This window comes from Bactrocera oleae, chromosome 6, assembly GCF_042242935.1.
Source record: "Bactrocera oleae isolate idBacOlea1 chromosome 6, idBacOlea1, whole genome shotgun sequence".
NCBI lineage: Eukaryota > Metazoa > Arthropoda > Insecta > Diptera > Tephritidae > Bactrocera > Bactrocera oleae.
In genome coordinates, this window is record NC_091540.1 from 60,677,252 (window position 1) to 60,698,924 (window position 21,673).

The 21,673-nt window shown below is 32.6% G+C and overlaps 1 long non-coding RNA gene across 1 annotated transcript in view; it reads right to left on the bottom strand.

Moving 5' to 3' along the window:
- LOC138857847 (uncharacterized) overlaps positions 1-19,069 on the bottom strand; it is a 31,962-nt gene extending 12,893 nt beyond the window's left edge. The window contains exons 1-2 of the long non-coding RNA XR_011397052.1: positions 18,985-19,069; positions 11,176-11,377 (exon numbers count right to left, since the gene is read on the bottom strand). This is a non-coding gene — a long non-coding RNA (uncharacterized lncRNA). The remainder of the gene's footprint in view (positions 1-11,175; positions 11,378-18,984) is intronic.
- Positions 19,070-21,673: the final 2,604 nt, after the last annotated feature.

Genomic DNA, 21,673 nt, shown 5'->3' on the forward strand with positions numbered 1-21,673 from the left:
GCAGTATATGTGTAACGGTAGAAGATAACATTTTTTCTCATCGCTCATTTCTTTCTATTTCATTCATATGTGACTTTTGTTTTGTTTTTGTGGTTGGCAGGATAAAAGCGGCAGGCAAGGATACATACATATATGTATGTTACACACACATATGTATAGAGTTTATGGCTGCTTCGCTCATGCCGCTGTTGTTGACTCCAGCCGCTGTGTGGTCGGCTGTCGCATACATACAAACGTGTGTGTGCTAGAGTGGGGGCGTCGCCGACACACAAAACCAGCAACGATGAATATGCTACAGCCAATATGTGTACACATGTGTTGTTGCTGTATTTTTTTTCTCCAATTTCTTTTTTTTTTTTGTTTTTTCTGCGCAGAAAAATGTCCGTAGTCATATTGGCAGCGCTATGGTCGCATGTAATGCCTCATTCACTGTACTCATTCACTGTTATGAGATACCTCGAAATTCCTGCATGCCAGGATATTTAAGACTCTCTGCGCACAGACAATATTAACCAAAAAAAAACAAAAAAATTCAATGTATGTGCGTACCTGTGTGTATTCGTTACACATGTCGTGCTCACTAAATGAGTTCATTCAACTGTGTGTCGACAGTTTGTGACAATTCTTTTTGTGCGAGCATGACAAAGTAGCCATTTTAGAAAATACACATGTATTCTTAAAGCTGCATAAACTACTAGTTTCAATATTGTTTTTTAAGATTAACATAATGTTTGCGTTAAATTGTTTTAAATTATTTTAAGACAAATAAAAATGACCTGCACATTTTTAATAATTTTTTAACACAAAATCCACAATTCGTAAACTAAAGCGCCGTAAAATCAACAGAAAACTTGAAATAACAACAAATATTTTACGCTTGGGCGAATCGCTATATGTATACAAAGAAAATGGATTATCTGTTTACTATAAACGATAAATTTTGTTACGATACATTGTCAAATGCAAGAGTGTTCCATACTAGAACTAGATTTAGAGCATTCGGTTTCAATGGCAACTATATGTTATAGTGGTCCTAAGCAAACAATATATCAATAGTTATCGGCGATTTTGAGAAATAAGCTGCTTCTTGAAGAGTAAAGGCTGTTTGTGAAAAAGACTAGTTCGCCTAGATACAGACATACGGATATGATTAAATCGTCTCAGCTCATCTCGCTGATGATTTATATATATTTTTTTCAGGGTGTCCAACGCTTCATTCTGAGTGTTACAAACTTCGTGACAAACTTAATATACCCTGTACAGAGTGTAAATATTACTTTTATCCTACCATAAGTTTCAAATGTCAAGTACTAATGTTAGAAAATTAACTTTTTGTAAGTACAAAGATATTTTTTTTAATAATTCATATGAATATCATAGACTACTTAAGAGACTATGCAAAGATGTTGTGAGATCTTGCTTCTGCGGAACTCCAATAAGATCTGTTACTTGTGAGATCTAACTCAACTGCCTATTCAGTTTGTTTTTTTCGCTAAGGCAAGGGGCGGATCAGGGTAAAATGCAAAACTTTAGCAGCAAGCAGGATCGTCAAGATCCTGTGCAAGGAAGCAAAAGGAAATCATGCAAGCTTTCTACTCACACGGTTTCGAAAAGGTTCGGTTGTTGGCCTAGTCACAGGTCACAGTTTACTGGCATCACATAAAAGCCGTAGGGGCATTATTAACGATGACACATGTAGAAAGTGCAGGGAAGTAGGCATGAGAGAGACGCTGGAACACATCGTTTGCTTATATCCAGCCTTATCTAGAACATAGCTTAGATATTCATGAGCTTCGCAGTTCAGCTTTCGACGGGTCCATGGCTGGCAGAGTAGCTGGAATTATCTGCTCAACTTGCCAAGGAGAAGGTCAACTCCGGTTTTTTTTTTGATCTATACCAAATATGTCCATTCATCATCAGTATATCAAAGTCGTTTCGGTTTTTAACCAATCGCGCCAAATCTTAAGTTAACAGCCTGATACTTTATGGCAATTTAGAGTTAAATATTGACTCGGAAAATTTATAAAGAACGCCAGAGCATTTCCTAGATTATGAATTACAACAATCTAGTGTCTTGAGCTTGATCTAAATAATTGATTAAGCACTTTTTATTCATAACCGCGCAGCATACTAATGAACCAAATACAGATATGTCAAAATTAACTTAGGTACGAGGTACCAGTATATGTATATATGTAAGTGTAACGAATATCCACAAAATGGCTGCTCTAAATGTTCCGAAAGCAAAAATATACTCACTACTCATCTATTACCCTTTTACACATTACTTTTCATCGAATATCTTGAACAAATGCTTGAGCTAGTTTAACAAAATCCGAAAGAAAGCTAAGCTTTAATATTGAGTATACATATTATCTTGCAGAGAAATCATTGACAATAACGCTCAACATTGGTTAAGAATTTAAGTCCAAAGTCGCAACAGTAGAAGTCCAGGTCAAATCGACAAATAGTTGGACGCGACCCCCACCGAATCGAATGAGTTTTGGTGAAAAGGTTTGTCTTATCATAAAACGAATTTCTGCCAAAGAAAAAAATTTGGAAAAAATTTTCCGAAGAGCTATACGAAATTGAAAATTTCACTATTTTCCCGATTTTATGAGTTTTTTTATTTAATATTTCAGAAACTGAACAGAGTTTTTTTTTCGTTTCAAAGATTTGAATTTTGCCAAAATAGTTTTTATTTTCTACAAGAAAGTTGAAAAAATAGAAAAAGCATATTATCAGAATAAATTCTGCGCTCATTAATCACACAATCATTCCACGCCCAACTATTAAAGCGGAAAAATATCAGTTATTTAATTAAATCTATGTACATACGTTTTATGCATACATATTTACATAGCAAATATTTCTGACACTACACTCAACATTTATCTGTCTTCTCTTCTCTTTTGTTTTTGTTTTTTGTTTTGGTTTTTAATTTTTACTGTTTCCTCCAACAACAATGCAATTAAAGCTGCAAAAATTAAATCATCTTTACGCCATTTATTTTCGACTACGCCGTTCCAGCTGCATGATAATATTAATTTATTTTTAAACGCTGAGCGCATAATTCGTCATTACTTATTACCAGTTTGTTGATTTATTAGTGAAGCACTTGAATTTTCACATTTCATTTCATTTCATCGCAATCGCTAGCCATTATGGCCGCTGGCCGGTGATATCATCTACAGCGTTGTCCCTTTAAATAAGTACATAACTACAAACATACCTACAGATGTGATTATTTATAAATATAAATACATGTATATATTATATATATATATATTAATTTATATATATGCATGTATATACTCCATTATATGTGTATGCTTGTACATATATATGTACATATGTATATCGGCCGTTAGTTGATGTTCAGCGTCTTATCAGCGCCTGTCTGTTACACCGCGCGGGTCTTAAATTACAATTACAACAACAATTATAACACAAAATTGATTAACGTAAAGCACAGCTGCATGCTAGAAAGCACATGGCATTAATTTCCATTTGATAGACCCAAGTCACTCTAATCGAATCGAACAAAGTTCACTAAGCCACGTTGTTACAAAGTGGATTAACTAATCAACTTAAATTAAAAAAAAAAAATAATAAAAATTGTTTTGATTATAATAATAGTATTAAGAAAAGCCGCACATTTTAACTAAATAATTGTTATTATTGCTTTTCTCTACAGAAAATTTATATTTACGTAGTTAATTTGTATTGAAATGATTTTCACTAGCGTGTTGTATCGTGAAAGTCAAAGCGGAGAAAGCAAACAAATATGGTCTCAATTTCAAAGAGATACTTTATTTTACTGAAGATGCTTTGAAGATTAAGTTTGAAGTCAAATTATTTATGAAATAAATAAAAAAAATTTAGTTTAACTATTTTCTTTCTTTAACTTGATTTTTATCGGTCAGTTTGTATGGCAGTTATATGCTATAGTGATCCAAACTGAACAATGTGTTCGGAGCTTCCAGCGTTGCTTCGAACAATAATCTGTGACAAATTTCGTGAAGATTTTTTTTAAATCAAAATTTTTCCTTACAAGAGCTTGCATTTCCAGTCTGTATGCCAGCTAACTGCTATATCAGTTCGATCTGAACAATATATTCGGAGATTATAGCACTGTCTTGGATAATAAAACATGCCAATTTTCGTGCAGATACCTTGTCAAATAAAAAAGTTTTCCATATAAGCACTTCATTTGAATCGGTTAGGTTGTATGGCAGCTATATGCTACAGTGATCCGATATCGGTGGTTCCGACAAATAAGCAGCTGCTTGGTGAGAAAAGAACGTGTGCAAAATTTGAGTTCGATATCTCAAAACCTAAAAGACTGGTTGGCATTATTATACAGACAAATGTGACTAAATCGAGTCAGCTCATTAAGCTCATCATTATGTATGTATGTATGTACTTTATAAGAACGCAAACTTGATCTACCCAGCTCAGAATATAAATAGTTATTTTTTACACTGCTGGAAATAGACTAATCGCGGTGAATATACATAAATATTTAAGTAAACTCCAACGCCTGCTTCGACATAAGCCGCGCCCTCGAGATGTTTGCTGCATTACTAACATATTTTGGACGGAAATTGTGACAATTAAAGCAAGTAAGCTGTTGCTTATATTCTTCGGAAAATTCACCCACTAACTAATCCACTAACCCAACCAACTAACTCATGGCAATGGGTAGAGGTTGAGTTGAAGAACGGAAAGTGAGTAATTAGATGTCTGAATTTTTGATTGAGATGCTGAGAGAGAGAATTCGATCTTTGAATCTTACAATCGACAATCCTGCCATTTGTCCATACAACCTGTAGTATAATACTCTGTGTAAAAGAAGACAGTTAACAGGTGCCATACAAAATCACTCCCTTCTCGAATATAAGCGGCGAGCCGTAATAGTTAGGAGGTGGAAGCTTTTACTGCACACTCCATTTAAGTCTTTGTAAAGCGGAAAACCGTCAACGATGCTAAACAAATAATATTAAAATTTTTATTATAGTTTCTTAATCAGCACCACCGACTCTTCCTACACCAAATGCAGCTGCCATCACTTTCGCTCGAGACAAGAAACTCACCACTTGGGACGGCACAGCTGGTCTCCCGCCTCGCTTGACTAAAATGTGGGTCACTTTTTGACATTCGCTGCAACTAAACTGTGTGACAGCTACAAATTTCTAATACATTTTGGGCTTAAATTTCAACAAACACACATACACATACACAAACTCATTTGGCATGTGTGAGCAAGTGGCATATAAGAGTGTTGGTGTATAGTTTTGTTATGACATTGTGATATTATTTCGTAATTATATGCGTTTTTATAATGAACTGTTGGAGGATTTACGGAATGACCCGTACTGTTGCTTGGCTGGCTTTTGGTTGGTGCATGCAAAGGCGGGATGCTACACAGCACAAATACAACAACAATTGGGACTTGCATGTTGCATGTGAAACAATACAGTCGCCAAGCTATGCCATGCCCTTTTCTTCGCATGAGCTGTCATGTATTTTACACTTGTTTGCATGTGTGTATGCCAAATACATATGAGTGTGTGTGTCTTATACATTTTGTCTTTTAGCCATAATTTCTAAAATGGGTTTTTGTTGTTGTTTTTTAACTTCCAATCTATTTTCGGCCGTTTTGTGGCTGTCGCTGGTATATGGTATATTCATATTTTATAGTGTTTTACAATATTTTTGAATTCTAATGTGCCTGTTCATATTATAATATATATATATATATATATATGTAGGTAGGTATTTATACCCTGAACAGAGCATATAAAGTTCATCAAGAAATTCGTAACACCCAGACTAAAACAAAGTTTTTTTTTTTTTATGTTTTTATTGCTTTTCAAAATTTTTCGGTTTTTATTTTATGAGATGAGAAGAGCTTTTTTTTATAAGTTTGTTTGAAGCAGGTCAATAAATCTTGTGCCTGTCAAATTGTTGAGTTGTTTTTATTATAAGGACAGCAGACAATGCATAAAGAAGAGCTGGAAGAGTAAGTCATAAGCGTATTATGATAATATGTATGTATGTATGTATAACTACTTATATGTATGTATGTATAAGCACTGCATTTATGTAGAAGAGTATGTGTATAGGTGTGCTGGGCTTATAGCCAAGCGTTAAAAAAAAAAAGTTATAAAGACACACTACCATACACACCCATATAATAAATATTTTTAAAATATTGAAAAGAATTATATATGTATGTATGTATATATATTTGAGTATATGCGCACATCTGGCGCTGTCGCCTAACCAGCTAAGGTGTGTTCCAGTATGACCATAAATTATGTTGGGCCAAATCACCGCGCAATGCATTCAAAAAAATCAGCGTATTAACATTTATGGATTTTTGACAAGCGCTTCTTAAGACACAACAGCGTTTTTACGCGCTTTTCTCTATATAATTTTATAAATAACAAGCGATAAAATTATTGAAATGTTCACAATTTATTGATTTATATTATGTGTGTGTATGTATGTGTGTGTGTGTGGGTCATCGTAAAATTTTCTTATTATTATGCAAAAAATTTAATGCGCTTGAATTTTAATATGAATGAATTAAGAAACCCATTTATACATATATACACAGTTGCATATGTAAACACACGTATATACATACTTATTGTACATATTTGTAATAGAATACAAAGATGTAGCGAAGAAAGCGCTTGAACACCTGTGGAACATTAAGCTGACTATAAATGCATGTTCACGCACACATACATATGCATATATATGTAAGTAATTTCAAATTCATATATATGTATAAATACATATATAGCTACATATTTACATATCTAAGCCTAAGCTGCATGATTATCGCTTACTTAGCATGCACGTGCGCCAAACAGGTAGTGCCTGTAAGGTCTAGCAAATGTTGTTGCTTAAGAAAACAATTACACAAGCGATCTATTTGTTGTTGTTGTTTTTGTAAATACTACTTTTCTTTCATTATCTATGTAAATCAATCAAATTCATTTGTGGCAGACAAATGGTTTACGACCGCCCACATGGTTAGGTGCGTGATTTATTCTTGAACAAAAAAATAAAAAATAAAAAATAAAATGAAAAAAAAAAATAATACACGTGTAAGCTGCGAAGGAACTGGACGCCATCGCAACACAGCTGCATGTGTCTGTGAAAATATCTAAATTTCTTTAATGAAGTAAAAAAAAAAGAAATAGTAATAATGATTCTGACTGTGGATTGTATGGGAGCTATATATACATATATATATATACAAGTATATTAAAAGTACGCCGATATTTATGTTTTTCATGGTTTACACTCTACTCCTGATAGATAAAAAACATTACCAAATTAAGTGTTCGTAGCTCTTTAAATAAATGCGTTATAGTAGATTATCTCATATCTGAACGATCGACTTTATGTGAGCTATATTTTACTATTATGCGTTCTCAATATTTTTCACTGTCCACATTTCGTTCCTGATAGGTAAAAATTTGCCCAATTATTGTGTTCCTAACTCTTTAAATATAAGAGTTTTAGTACAAAATCTCACATCTGAACTGATCAGTTGTATGGCAACTATATGTCAGCTTGCTCCGACCTTTAAGATTTTTACTGTCTACACTCTACTACTGGCAGCTAAAAGTTTTAGCCAATTTAGAGTACGTAGCACTCTAATTGCAGCAGTTAAGCCAAAAAGTCGCATATCTGAACGATCGGTTGTATAGTAGATATATGTGAAAGTCATATCATCATAATATTATTCACTGTCTACATTTAGTTTCTAATAGGTAGAAATCGCCTAAAAATTTCTTTTCTAACTCTTTAAAGAAAGGAGTTAAGTTACAAAGTCTCATATCGGTTAGTAATTGGTTATATGGAAACTTTATGTTAACGTCATACGATCCTGCTGATATTCATTATCTGTTTTCTGTTTCTAATTAGTAAAAATATGATTAACTTTGGTGCTTCTAGCTCTTTAACTGAGTGAGCTATAATATGAGGAATCTTATTTGAATAATCGGTTTTCTGAGTGCTTAAAAATATAAAGCGCTTATACATAATAATGAATATATTTCACTATTAATTATTATATTATATAATATTTTCCATATATATAATTTTTAAATTATGTGTTCTTAGTTCTTTAAATAGAGCAGCTATGCTACAAAGTCTCGTATCTGAACGATCGGTTGTACGGACGTCAGATATCTGATCTTAAAATTTTTTTGGTCAAATTTTCTTTCAATATGCATTTATTTTGTAAAATTTGGTTTTTTTTCGTTAAATAACTAATGGAGATATAAAGCTAAATTTCAATACTGAACTAGTGAACATAAAAGGTCTTTAAATAAATAGTCATATAGTCTAAATAAGAGAGACAATTTTGTGTTCAAAAAATATTACACAAAAATTTCGTTTAAGCTCATTTTTCTGATCACTCGGTTATATATAATATTAAATGGGTCTATATGTTATATCTCTGTTATTTCAAAACATCGAATCAAAAAATTCACTTTAGATATCTTAAAGTAAAAATCACGTACTCCTTTTCGTAATGATGGACATGCGGAGCTCCAAAAACTTTTTAAACTTACAGTTTAGAAACTAATTATTTTAATTTATATTTATTTTTTTATTTTTTTCTAGGGTAAGAATATTAATATACGGATTATACATTTCCCTGCCGCTGATGTCTAAAAAATAACAGGTTTATATGCATTTTAACACGAATTATATAATAGCTAATAATATGTGGAAACCATATTGTTTTGTAAGCGAGTGCCAAACGAACGCTCAACTCGTATACTTCAACTTTCTTTTTGGATATTTTACAACACTGATAAGAACTCAAATATTGAAAAAAGTTGGGTGTAGTTGCTGATTTTGAGATTCTAACTTTCATAGGTGAGGTTAGGTTAGGTTAAAATGTCGATCCTAAGTGAGATCTCACTTGGACAGCTTACAACGCCGTTCCGTTGTGGTACCAACAACTCCTGTATATTGTTCATTCAGACGCTCATAAATCGACAAAGCGTTTAGAATAAACAAATTTGTCAGCTAACATCAGTTTCGTCTATGTATGTCTCCTGGTTTGCCAAAGTTATGACTGGTGAGATTTTTCAATGGAAAAATATGCTTGGATGTCTCCACTTCACCGTCTTCCAAATAACTTTGACAATTTGCGACCAACGAGATTTTTCGCCTTACAGCAATGTCTGTTGGAAATATCCGATAAGAACTTTTACGATTGCGACAAGAATAACTTCACTTTCTGACTCGCTTATACTCGCTTATTATACCCCAAAACTATACTAAGTTTGCCATGATGTTGGTAACGCCTAAATGGAAACATCGAAGACTCTATAAAATATCTATATAAATGATCAGCATGGCGAGCTGATTGGATTTAACCATGACCGTCTGTCCGTCTGTATATACGCGAAGTAGTCCTTCAGTTTTTGAGATATGGATCTGAAATTTTGCAAACCTCCTTTCCTGCCAAAGAAGCTGCTCATTTGTTGGAAGCGCCGATAGCCGACTACTATAACATATAGCTGCCATACGAACTGAACGACCGGAATCAAGTGCTTGTATGAAAAGCTTTTTCATTTGACGAAGTATCTTCACGAAATTTGACATGGATTATTGTCTATGGAAATTTTGTACACAAAAAAAAGCAAAATTCAGAAAAATCAATTTAGTAAAGTTATATGTGTATGTACAACTATTTTGATACTTGTCGTGGAAACCAGAAACTTATACCGAAAATGCGTTTATTTGAAATTAAACAGCTACTAGCAAACACTTGTCGCTGTTGCACTTGCAACAGCAAATAATATTTAATTTAAGCAATATCTTCTATATTCGAAAGCCTCTGACATCAACACGCTATTACTTACGTTGTAGAAAAGCATTATGCAAACAGTACTACACAAAAATATACGTACTACATGAATTTATATATGTACGTATGTATATACATATGTACGTATAACTCCCCTCCTTTATCATAATGTTATTTATTTTTTTTTATTTTTAATGATATTTTGATGGGGTCTGCAAAGCGATTTGTCAGCGCCTGCACGTGTTGTATGTTGTCGTATGCAAATTGAGTGTCGATTTTTCCGTTGCTCCTACGAGATTGCTTGGAAGATCGTGGTAATCGCCCAGAGCCTATCGACACATTATACCTGTACTTTATATATATAGACACACTACAACAACATATTATTGGCAGGAGTGTTATGTACCGTATGCTGATATGCATTAGACTATGCTTACGAGAGTTGGTCGGATAGTTGCAAAATTTTGCATTATTGCATTTTAGACGTCTAAAACCATTTTTTTTACATTTTTTATTAAGTCTCACATATTAGAATAGACAATTTAAGACTTTTAAATATTGAACTAACTTTTACAAAATAAAAATAATTTTGTAACTAACTTTTAGAAAAAAAAGGTTTTTAAATTTTTTTGTTTCGATTATTTTTTTTTTAGAAAATTTAATATATTAAATTTCTTTTAGGTTTTGCGCCTCTTTCGTCTCCTTTTTAGTTTGGAAAAACTTCAAATAGTTTTTTTAATTTTTTGGTTCGAAAATTTAAATTTTTTTTGTTTCAATTTTTTTTTTTAGTATAAATTTTACTTTTAACTTTTTATAGACAATTAAAATAAAATTTTTATTGAAAATTAAAATACAATTTTTATAGAATATTAAAACATTTTAAAATCTTTTTATGTTTTGCACCTGTTTTGTCTCCTTTTTATTTCTGAAAAAACTTCAAATAGTTTTTATTAATTTTTAATTTTTTTGTTAGAAAATTAAATTTTTTTTTTTGAAATTCAAAGAATTTAGATTAATAAAAAAAATTAAAATTTCAAAATTTTTTTTTACAGGGTTTTTAAATTTTAAATTTGAAGTATTTTAAAAAATTGTTTTAATGCTTTTCGAACATTTTATTTTCTCATCGGTTTGGTTATAGTTTTTTTTTTTTTTAAATACTCAACATTTTGAAACACCCTTGTAGTATCTGTATATCTTTCACACACACATACGTACAAATATCTAATATGTTAACCCACATCATCAAACAACTTGAGAAAGAGTTCGCCGTGATTAAATTAACTGGAAAATTTGTAAATTCAAATTGGGCTTAGTGCTCTTACCATGTTTCCGTGTCTTCCAGGCGCCGTCTCCGCCATCGGCTTTGCCACCGTATGTTGCAGCCTCATGTAACTACTTGCCACACAGCTCGATAAGGCCAATGGCTGTCTGTGTTCTGCTCATGCATGGCAACCCATTGAATCTGAGTTCTTCCATGTTCTCCTCAGGCGCTTTCATCCGTAGCATTTCGGTCGTGTATTTTCTCTGGAAGGAAAACGTTGGATTATTTATTAGCTTTTAATAGATTTTAATGAAATTGAGGTAGAAAATGTGTGCCTTAATTGCATTTTCAATTAAATCTTATTGGGTAAATGGCTAAACTTAAATCGCATTACAATCTTGTACTGGTCTAGTCATATGTGTGTACATATGTAACTCATACTTTATGGGCTATTTTTTCAACAGAAAGCTGTGGTCAGGGATAGTGGTTATAAAAATTAAGTTTTTCACATTCCGCATTTCAAAATATTTTGATTTTTAATTAACCTCTAGTGACTGCTCTTAGGCTAGACAATTGTTCGCCATTCAGCAACATGGTTTATAGGTATAACTTAATTTTATACGCTGGCTATTCAATTTCTTACTGATTGACGCTTTAGAGCCTTGAAAGATATTTCTCTTCAACCGGCTGATGGCAGAGCTATCGAAAATATGACTTTCCCAGCGCATGTCCTGCATTTTGCCGATCTCAGGAGTAAATGCCTCAGGAGTAAATACCTTGTGCTGAACATGATGATGAGTTCCTGCTTGGTGGAAATTTTTCAGATTGCCTACTACTCACAAAACTATCTCAACATAATTTCAGTAATTTGCCCTACATTTATCTATGGCCTGAAGTTCTTTCTCTAGCATCCAATACCTTAAGCAACTATCAAATGAGCTAAACGGTCTTTTCGAGTTCTAGTTGACTGCGTCCCCAGCAATGCCCAAGCGTGTCATATTGCTTAATTGACTGATGATCCAACAAATGTTTACAGCATTCAGGAATCGTTTTCTTGTTTCTTCGCCCGATTTGCTAAATTTTGCGAAAAGCAAATCGAACAAACAATTGGTATAATCGAAGCGGGTAGGTATAACAAATTGTTATACCATTTCAAAGAGGTGGAGCGTATGTCGCCACTGTTGACCTTAACTGGTTCTTTATATGTATTCCTTGTAAATTTTTCCACGAGACTGCAGAACTAAAACTTAACGATTAGAAAATTGTTGAATCGAAAAGGTTAATATTACTTTTTATTCATATTTCTTCGTTTTTTGGAAATATACGACTTTTAACGAAGTAAAGTTATATACATATAATCTGAACAGGGTATGAGGAGTCTGCCACGAAATTTGTAACAGCCAAAAAGAAACGTCGGATATAATATAAAATATGTAGCTATATATATATACTTGTATATATTATAAATCAAGTACTTGTATGAAATAAATATTTATTCGACAAAATATTTTCACGAAATTCGGCATGGATTATTAACAGAGGTAACGCTATAAGCTCCTAGCAAATTGTACAGATCGGACCACTATAACATATAGCTGTCATACAAACTGAACGATCAAAATCAAGTTTTTGTATGTAAAACTTTTTTACTTATGAAGGGTATTCTTCGCTGCAGCCAAAGTTAACTTTTTTTTGTTTTTATTTACAAAAACATACCGTTATAAATTGAGTGAGCAGCTACTGTACCACAATAACAAATTAACCATTGTAGGACACAACGAAGCGGCATAAATGCACATTATTAGTGGTAATTAAATGATACCTTTTAACTAATGGAGTTGCCATATTAATAGTAATAATTAAGTGCGCCCATTATAGCAGCGATTGGAGGACAACGATAAAATTGCATAATGTAATTACAAATATGTACATAGTAGTTAGATATGTGTCCTTAAATCAGCGACGGCTCCATGCGATTAGAAGGAGCGATAGTAATCTAAATGCTATCATCTACAGGCCTCATTACTGCGCCGCAGTGGCGATATGGTTGAACAAAAATAATATAATTTTTGTTTTTTTAGGTATTTGTATTAATATGCTTAACGTGTTAACTGCGTACAATTCCGTTTTTATTATGAAACACGCACTGCCGTTGCAATCACATATGCCACAAGCTTGCCACAGACGCACACGCAATGCACTGCAGCATTGAATAGGAAAGTATATTAATATTGTAGAACAACAAGTACAAACGTTAGCTAAATATCGAAAGCCATAAATAAGCTGCATAAAATGTTAATGAAACTGTTGTCCCATGATGTTGCAACAACAAAAGCTATTAACAACTACTATATGCCAACACAAAGTCGAACAAATAGCAGCGAGTGCATAATAATAAAACAATACAACAATAACAACAATACAATATTTTGTCCATTTTGAGCATTTTGAACATTTGATTTAAATGCACAACGCCACCACGCAAATGCAACGTGCAACATCCGCAAGTAAATAGAGGCGAAATTTACATTTCAACAAAAGGTTGGGAATCTACACGCGCAACTAGGAATAAATAGGAAGCAGTGCTATAGAATAAGGTAATTTAAAAGCTGCAAATGCTTTAAAAAAAATTATAAACAACAACAACTATGTTTAACTGTAGTACATGACATTCATAGCAATTGTTTGATAGACGCGCCCATAATGTTGTAATAAGCACATATGTACATAAATAGCAGTTATATTTGATTATATGCATCTATGTATAATGTTAGACACGTACATACATACACACATACATATTTGTGCGCATATGCATACGGTATTGGTTTTATAGACTTAACTGTTATAAGCTGCGCTTTTCTAGTAATTAAAATCATTCCTAGATTGGTGACATATATTATACATCTGATCAAATTTGACCCGGACTAACAAAATAATATATATATTCGCGATTTTAATAAAAATCTTTATTATCGCTTTCAAAATAGGCTGCTGAGTCCTTACAAGCATACCAACCCCTAATCCAATCCGCCTAATTTTTATACACTTTTTTATAAACCTCGGCTGCGATCAGCAATGGTGATGAATAAAGAGTGCTCTGCTACGTTGTCAAGCAACTCTTTTGCGACCTCTATTCAAAGCCGTTTTGGCAAGAGATTCAGTTCGTTTGTTACGAATCTAGCATTGACAGGCTACATAGGCATAGACCAAGGTAGATAATTTTTGAAAAAAAAATTAAAAATTATAGTTGTATGAAACCCTTCGGAAACCAAAGATAAAATAACACATATGAGGAGAAAAATAATTTACGGGCGAACTGAGTACGCGAAAAGTAAGAGGAGGGCCGTGGTTGCATTTTTAGAGGTTAAAAACAGTTTAACTCGATTTTCGGCAAAACTACGAGTTCTATAGAAAAAAGTTATATGGCAATGTGGTAAGTAATAAAAGCATCTATAACTTTTGTTCATAAACTTATTTCACATAACCTATAAATTTATGTGGGTGGATGAACGACTCGCATGTGGCAAGTTCATCGTTGACTTCACAATCTTCGCAAAAAAGTTCTACGACATTTGTTACGACTCTGAAGCCTTGATTCCATTAAAAATACAAAATTTCAGGCAAACTTGTGTTTAAAATTTTTTTGTTTATGGTTATAATTGCCACATAATCCTTACGTGTCGTAAACAAACAGCTGCCAAGCACACACTAATTGACTTATAGAGATCAAATTTCACACTTTTCGGTCTTGCGGCATTATGCGAAAATATAAAAAATAAGCATAGTCTATATAGAATAAAATTTTGGCAAGATTTGGCACTATTTGAGTAGGGAAAATGACGGTGAACAAATTTTTAACTTTCATTACTAAAATTGGCATACATACATACATATGTATATGGTATTTCACGACTTCTCAAGCGATCTACTAATATACATACATATACAAGTAGTATGTACATATGTAAGTATGTTTAGTAAAAAATTTAGTGGCATATACACATGTTGCTCTTGGCTTGTTGGATAAGTGCTGAATGTTTCGTTGCCACAATTCCAGCCACACAACCATATACTTGTACATTAGAGTGGAGCGAAAAAATTGTTTTTTCTTTTGCTTAGCTTGAGTGTAAAATTTGTAGATTATAAAAAAAGAAAATTTTTGGAAAGCATAAAAAAAATTTTTTAACATCTAGAGGTTCACTCACTTTTAAAATAAATCTCGTGTTAAATTTTTTTTGGACAAAAAACATTTTTTTCTGGTTTAAACTCTTGACATTTATATAAAAATTACCGAATTTGACGGTTTTTGGCTCAAAATTTATTTTTATTTATTTAAGGAAAGCATGTTGTTTTTTTAAGATTTTTTTTTTTAAACTCCAATAATGACCACAAAAAATTTTTTTAAGTTCAAAAATTTTAATTGACCAGAAAGAGGACCTACCACAGCTTCTAAACACTAATTATAAATTTTTTACGAAATAAAATTTTAACTCGAAAATTTACTTTAAAAGTGAGCTTCTAGATGTTGAAAAAAACTTTTTTTTCCATAAAATTTTCTTTTTTATAATCTACAAATTTGACCCTCAGGCTAAGCATTTAAATGAATTTTTTTTTTCGCTCCACACTAATATACATATATGTATATACATATCTATATACCATATATATACTCGTATGTAGTATATATATGTATGTATATACATACCTACAGATGTAGTACTCACTTACTTCTGCTTATCTTGTCAGTTGAATCTTATTTATTTTTGTGTTATTTAATTAGTATTCTGTGCCAAGAAATCCGATATTGTTTATGGCTTAGCTTCACACTGACAGTGATTGACAGCGAAAAAGCGCTGCAAACGCTTAACTACCAGCCCAAATATACATACATACTTGCATATATACATATATACACACTTGCTTGGTCGCAATACATGCGAGTGTGGTGGTATACATTTACTATGTATGTATGTGCGATTGTGTGTGTATGTGTGTAAAAGTTGCATGCAATTGCGACTTTTTTACTTTCAACTTTGCTGCTTGTGAATGGCAGCATTTTGAAGTCGTGAATTTGCAGCTTGCAGATACTTAGAAACGCTCGGATATTCATGCATGCAAACGATGCGTTGCGGTTAGGCGGACTTTTCGTGGTGATTTGAGAAGCTGAAGATGGAAATGTTGAAGGAAATATCTATGGAAATGCATGCGTGTGTGCTTATATGTGTGTATATATGTATGTTTTATGTCTGTATACCTATATGTATTAGTATGTAATGGCATGCCTTTACTATATGTACATGCATATACATATGCTCACCCACACACGCGCCTGCCAATAAGCGCGCCGACTTCGACTCAGTTGTCGGTCAAAGCAATCATGAATGGGGCTCAGGCAGAATGGCGCGAAAGTGCAGTACATATACACACACACACTTACATATATGTATACAAATACATAATTTATTTGTGCATGTGCGCAGAAATCTTCGGCGTGGCCCACGTGTGCACGTCCACAATTTTATTTGCCTACAATGAAATCAACGCATGTGAATGCCTTCACTAATCTATATATATTATATATGTATGTATATGTGTATGTATGTGCTCTCTTGCGCCAACTTGCATTGGCTGCCTTTCGTTCGTGCATTTGTGTTGTTTAGGTTTTGTTGTTTGTTTTGCAATTATGCAATTTTTGTTGAAATTAATTTAATGGCATGTGCTGAAATGTTTGCGTTCACTTTACGACACACGCACTCAAACATATAACGGCACTCAAAGTTGGCTCACGTTTGGCACATTCAGCATTTTTAGCGGTGCTTTACGCGCTTACTAATGACTAAGTGACTGATTGACGGCATGTCTAATGGTCAGTTGGTGTTATCAACTTCCTTCATCGCTTATCGCTTTCATCATTTTGGCAAACGCGGGTGCATACACACATACATGTTTTTGTTTTTTTTGCTTAGCCTGAGCGTAAAATTTGTAGATTATAAAAATAGAAAATTTTTGAAAAAAAAATTTTTTTTAACATCTCACTTTTAAAGTAAATTTCGAATAAAACTTTTTTTGGACAAAAAAATTTTTTTTTTTGTAGATAATATTGGTTCATGAAACTACCTGTGACCTAGTACTTTCAATTTACGCATTTCAGTAGTGTGCACGATTACTCGCTTTCAGTCTAAGTTAATTTTTAGCGATCTTAAAGCAATGACGAATCTTGAAGCTTAAGATATTATGCTTCTGGCACAGTGCATTTCGTTTTACTGTATGTCTGTTCTACAATTTCATAATCACCGAAGACAATATTTTTGTATAGTTCTTGAAATAGCGTTTTAGAGTCTGAAAGATCAGAAAATTTTTGAGTATATAAAAATAGCTTGAACAGATTTGTACTGAACTCAAGGCGCTTTATCATATATATTATCAATTTATAATATTATATATATTTTATGGCTTCACAAAGGACAACATAAAGTAATTCCAATGCGATTCCAGGATCAGCCATCGCACCCAACCTAACTTGGTCTAGTTCCAAGTCTTTTGCAAGTTCTCCCACATTTAATATACAAGTTTGCACAAGCTTTTATACATTTTTTTTTCATTGAAGTTTCCCAGCCAAAATAGTAAATATTTACCTAAAATTCAACTTTCAAACCCTCAACAGTGATCAATTAGGCTTAAGTAAACGACTTATTAAGAATTTATTGAATAGACTGCGAGTACATCTCTTCTATACTCCGCGTTATATGAAAATAATAGAAAATTGTTTCAATCCACTAGAAGAACTACTGTAAGCGACGCTGCCTACTCCGCCGCATGTCCAAAATAAATGCTCTAACATATTAAATGTCCCACGGAACACCACATTGAAACGAACAAAAACCAGCCAAAAAGGGGACGGTTTGCGAACATAATGGATTGGAAAGCTAGTCATTTGGTTGATTGAAACCGCTTACATTGAATAAATGAGCATGGACAATAAGCGCGTCTCCAGCACATTACAAGTAGTACATACAGGCCTATTGTACATACAGTGTTGTATTTTGCTTATTAATAAACTCATAAGAATCGTTGAATAATATATGAGTTGGGGTACAAGTTCGCATATGTGTGTACAAATATTTACATACCATGTAATTAGTAGTCATATTTGACCAGTTACGTTTATTTTAGTTTGTATGAGTGTGTTTGTTTGGTGGCGATGTAGTTGCTTAAATTGAGTACCAATCCATTACTAGAACACTACACAGTTCGTCCACCAATAAGTTCGTACATAATGAATGATTGCTCTGGGGACTACATAATTCAGACCCAGAACAAGGTATATTTAGTTTGCCAGGAAGTTTGTAATACACAGTAGAAAACATCGGAGATCATACAAAGTATAATATATATATAAATGATCAGCATGATGAGCTGAAACATGTTTTTTTTTAAGTTGATAACTTTTAATTGGCCAGAAAGAGGACTCTCCACAGCTTCTAGAACACTTATCAACAAATTTTTACTAAATAAACATTTTAACTAGAAATTTACTTTAAAATTGATGTTAAGAAAAAAATTTGTTTTACCAAAAATTTTCTTTTTTTATAATCTACAAATTTTACCCTCACACTTTGAAGATATATTGGAATATGTATCCATAACACAGGCATGTGGAGGCCTGGAGTAACCTTGCAGTTATGAAATTGCTGTGTTTTTTATATCCTTATATATTTGGATTAAAATGTTCCACAAATTTTAATATCAGCTGTATATCTCTCAAAAAATCAGAACTGACTTCTCTGTCATATTTAAAAGAGCTTACTTTACGAAAATAAGTAAAAAAATAAGTAACATAAAATGGACCAAACTATATTTTGCTTACCCGGTGATCCTTTAACCTTTGCATCGATATAATAAAAGCTCTAAGACTGTTAAAGGTTGATACAGGGATTGCAAGTCAAGTTTGTAAGTGTGCTGCAATGAAAATAAAATAAATAACTATAAATACATATTTAGTTTAAATGAATATAAGTTTTAGAAGCTGTCATATAGTATTAGTGGCTTCAAGTTATATAATAGTATTGATATATGTATGTACTATACCTACTTTTGCCTACACTGTTTCTAGGTGTTCTACCAATTTTCTGAACTTCAGAGCTTTCAATTGCATATGTCAGACTGATATTATTCGTTAAATATAGGATCTCAGTGTTTCAGGTAAGCATTTTACCACATTCAGATGCAATCTCAGTTAGGATCGCAATCTGTAAACACACTCTCGACTACAATCTTCACTAAGAGAGCTCCAAAATGTTTGGTATTCTCAAAGCAAGACTCGCTTTTGCAGAGTGCCAGGTAAAAGCTTTCTTTGAAAAAGTTTGTCCATGAAAAAAAACTTAGTCTGCTCAAATTAGCGTTTTTTTTTCTATACAAAACAGTCTTTAAATAATCTTTATAAGCATTTTAGAATCATATAATAATATACATATGTAAATAGTTAATAGCATACATTTTTAGATTAGACCCATAGCTATTGTTTAGAAGCTAATTAAACTGCTTTAAGATGTTTATTTAAAAAGCTTAAGAGAACGAAATAAATATTATCAAAGCTCCACAAGGCATTTAAGGAGAGCTTAAGAGAGAAACAAAAAGCTATTTAAAGCTTTTTAAGGCAAATTTTGGAAAAGTGAAAGTTTTACCTGTGTTTCACTAAAATTTTACTGACTTAGAACATATTAAAGCTTTTTAAGGTTGCTAAGCTTTTTAAGCTTTTAAGCATTTTATTACAATTGAGCGGGATTTTCAACATTTACAGGTTTTTAAAGCTACTAATATATTTTTTTAAATGTTTACTTTAAACATTGTTCCTTAAGAGCTTTTTGATTGCTTACCCTGTATATGGAAACATGAGTCTGTGCACCTACATACTTATGTTGTCTCAATGTAAGCGCTTGAAGAGCTTTCACTGCGCTAAAATCTAATCTCATACGAACGAATTGCTACGCTTCACAGGCATATTACAACAAATTTGTTTGGAAAAGTGCAACAGGCAGAAGTTCAATTCAGCGGCAATGTTTAAAATGCGTTCACTTATTTCTTGAAATGGTCAAAACGCACGCAATCGCATGCGTTTGAGTGCATAAAATTATTTATTCATTTTTTAATAAATAAGCATATTAACTATGTCTATATATACCATATATATGTACTTATATACATATATAAAAATGTACATATATATAGTATGTATGTATGTTCATACATTTCCATTTTATTTGCTATTAATATATTTGAATTTATGCTGATGAGCGGCCAAGTCGACGGCGCTATGTGATGGAAGCTGAGAGTGCTATTCGCATTACTAACCACCAACTGGCAACTAGCAACAACAAGCAGCTAGCCAGCAGCCAAGAGCTAGCCAACCAACTGCCAACTCAAAGCGATTGCGCGTATGAATTAAGATCGCAGCTTGTCAGATGAAAGATATGCAGGTATTTTCGTATTTTTATATGGCCAACAAAGCGCTGGTGGACGCTACCACATACACACACATGCATACATATTTATATTTTATGCACACTCGTGCAGCCTTCAGCTATTGCTGGTGTGTAGGTTGCATTGTATGCCAACACACACACACCTATGCATATACATATGTACATATGTAAGAATACCTGTAAACATGAAAATAAATTCAAATCAAATATGCACCGACACACACACACACGCACACATGCACGTATGCATTGTGGTGTATACATGTCATTTGCTGCGGCTGAAAAGACTCATATGAAATTGAGTTGCAAATGTGGGCAGTGTTGTGCAACAAAATAATGAGCTCCACTGATTTGTATCTGAATTAAATTCAAAAGCATCAACAAACATACAGACATACGTCCGTATCTGTCACTTAGATCTATGTATGTAGCTGTGCATATCTACCGTATCTACAAAGCTGCTGATAGCTGTATAAAGCGTAAAAAATGCTTTTGTTTGGAATTTCCTGCGAAAACATGCAAAAAAGAAACAATCTGTTTGCCTTTTCTGCTCTCGCTTTTTCAGTCGCGCATTGTTATTGTTCTAAGGCTGCTGTGCGCTTGAGTGGAATACTACCATATAATTTTGAAGGTTGGTAATTCTATATCATTTAGTAGGCTGAACATAGAAATATGTTACAACAACAAAATGGTTGTTTTTGTTATTATTTAAAAATTTAAAAAAATATATAATTTAAAAAATTTCGAAATAAAAATTATATTTTTCCCTACTTTAAAAATTTAAACAAATTTAAAATTAAGTGGATTGAACACAGAAATATCTTACAACAAGCAATAAATCGGCTGTTGTGGTAAAAACTATTGTATGTAGCCACTGTTCTTATATTAAACTGCAATAAAGAAATGTTTAAAATATTGTAAAGTAATCTGAAATTAAAAAAAAAAAAAAAAAATTTTATTTAAATTAAAGAAATTTAATTATCAATATTAAAAAATATTTAAGTTTAAGAATTAAAATTCAAAAAGTTTTCAGAAATTTTAAAATTAATAAACAATTTAAGTTTAAGAATTAAA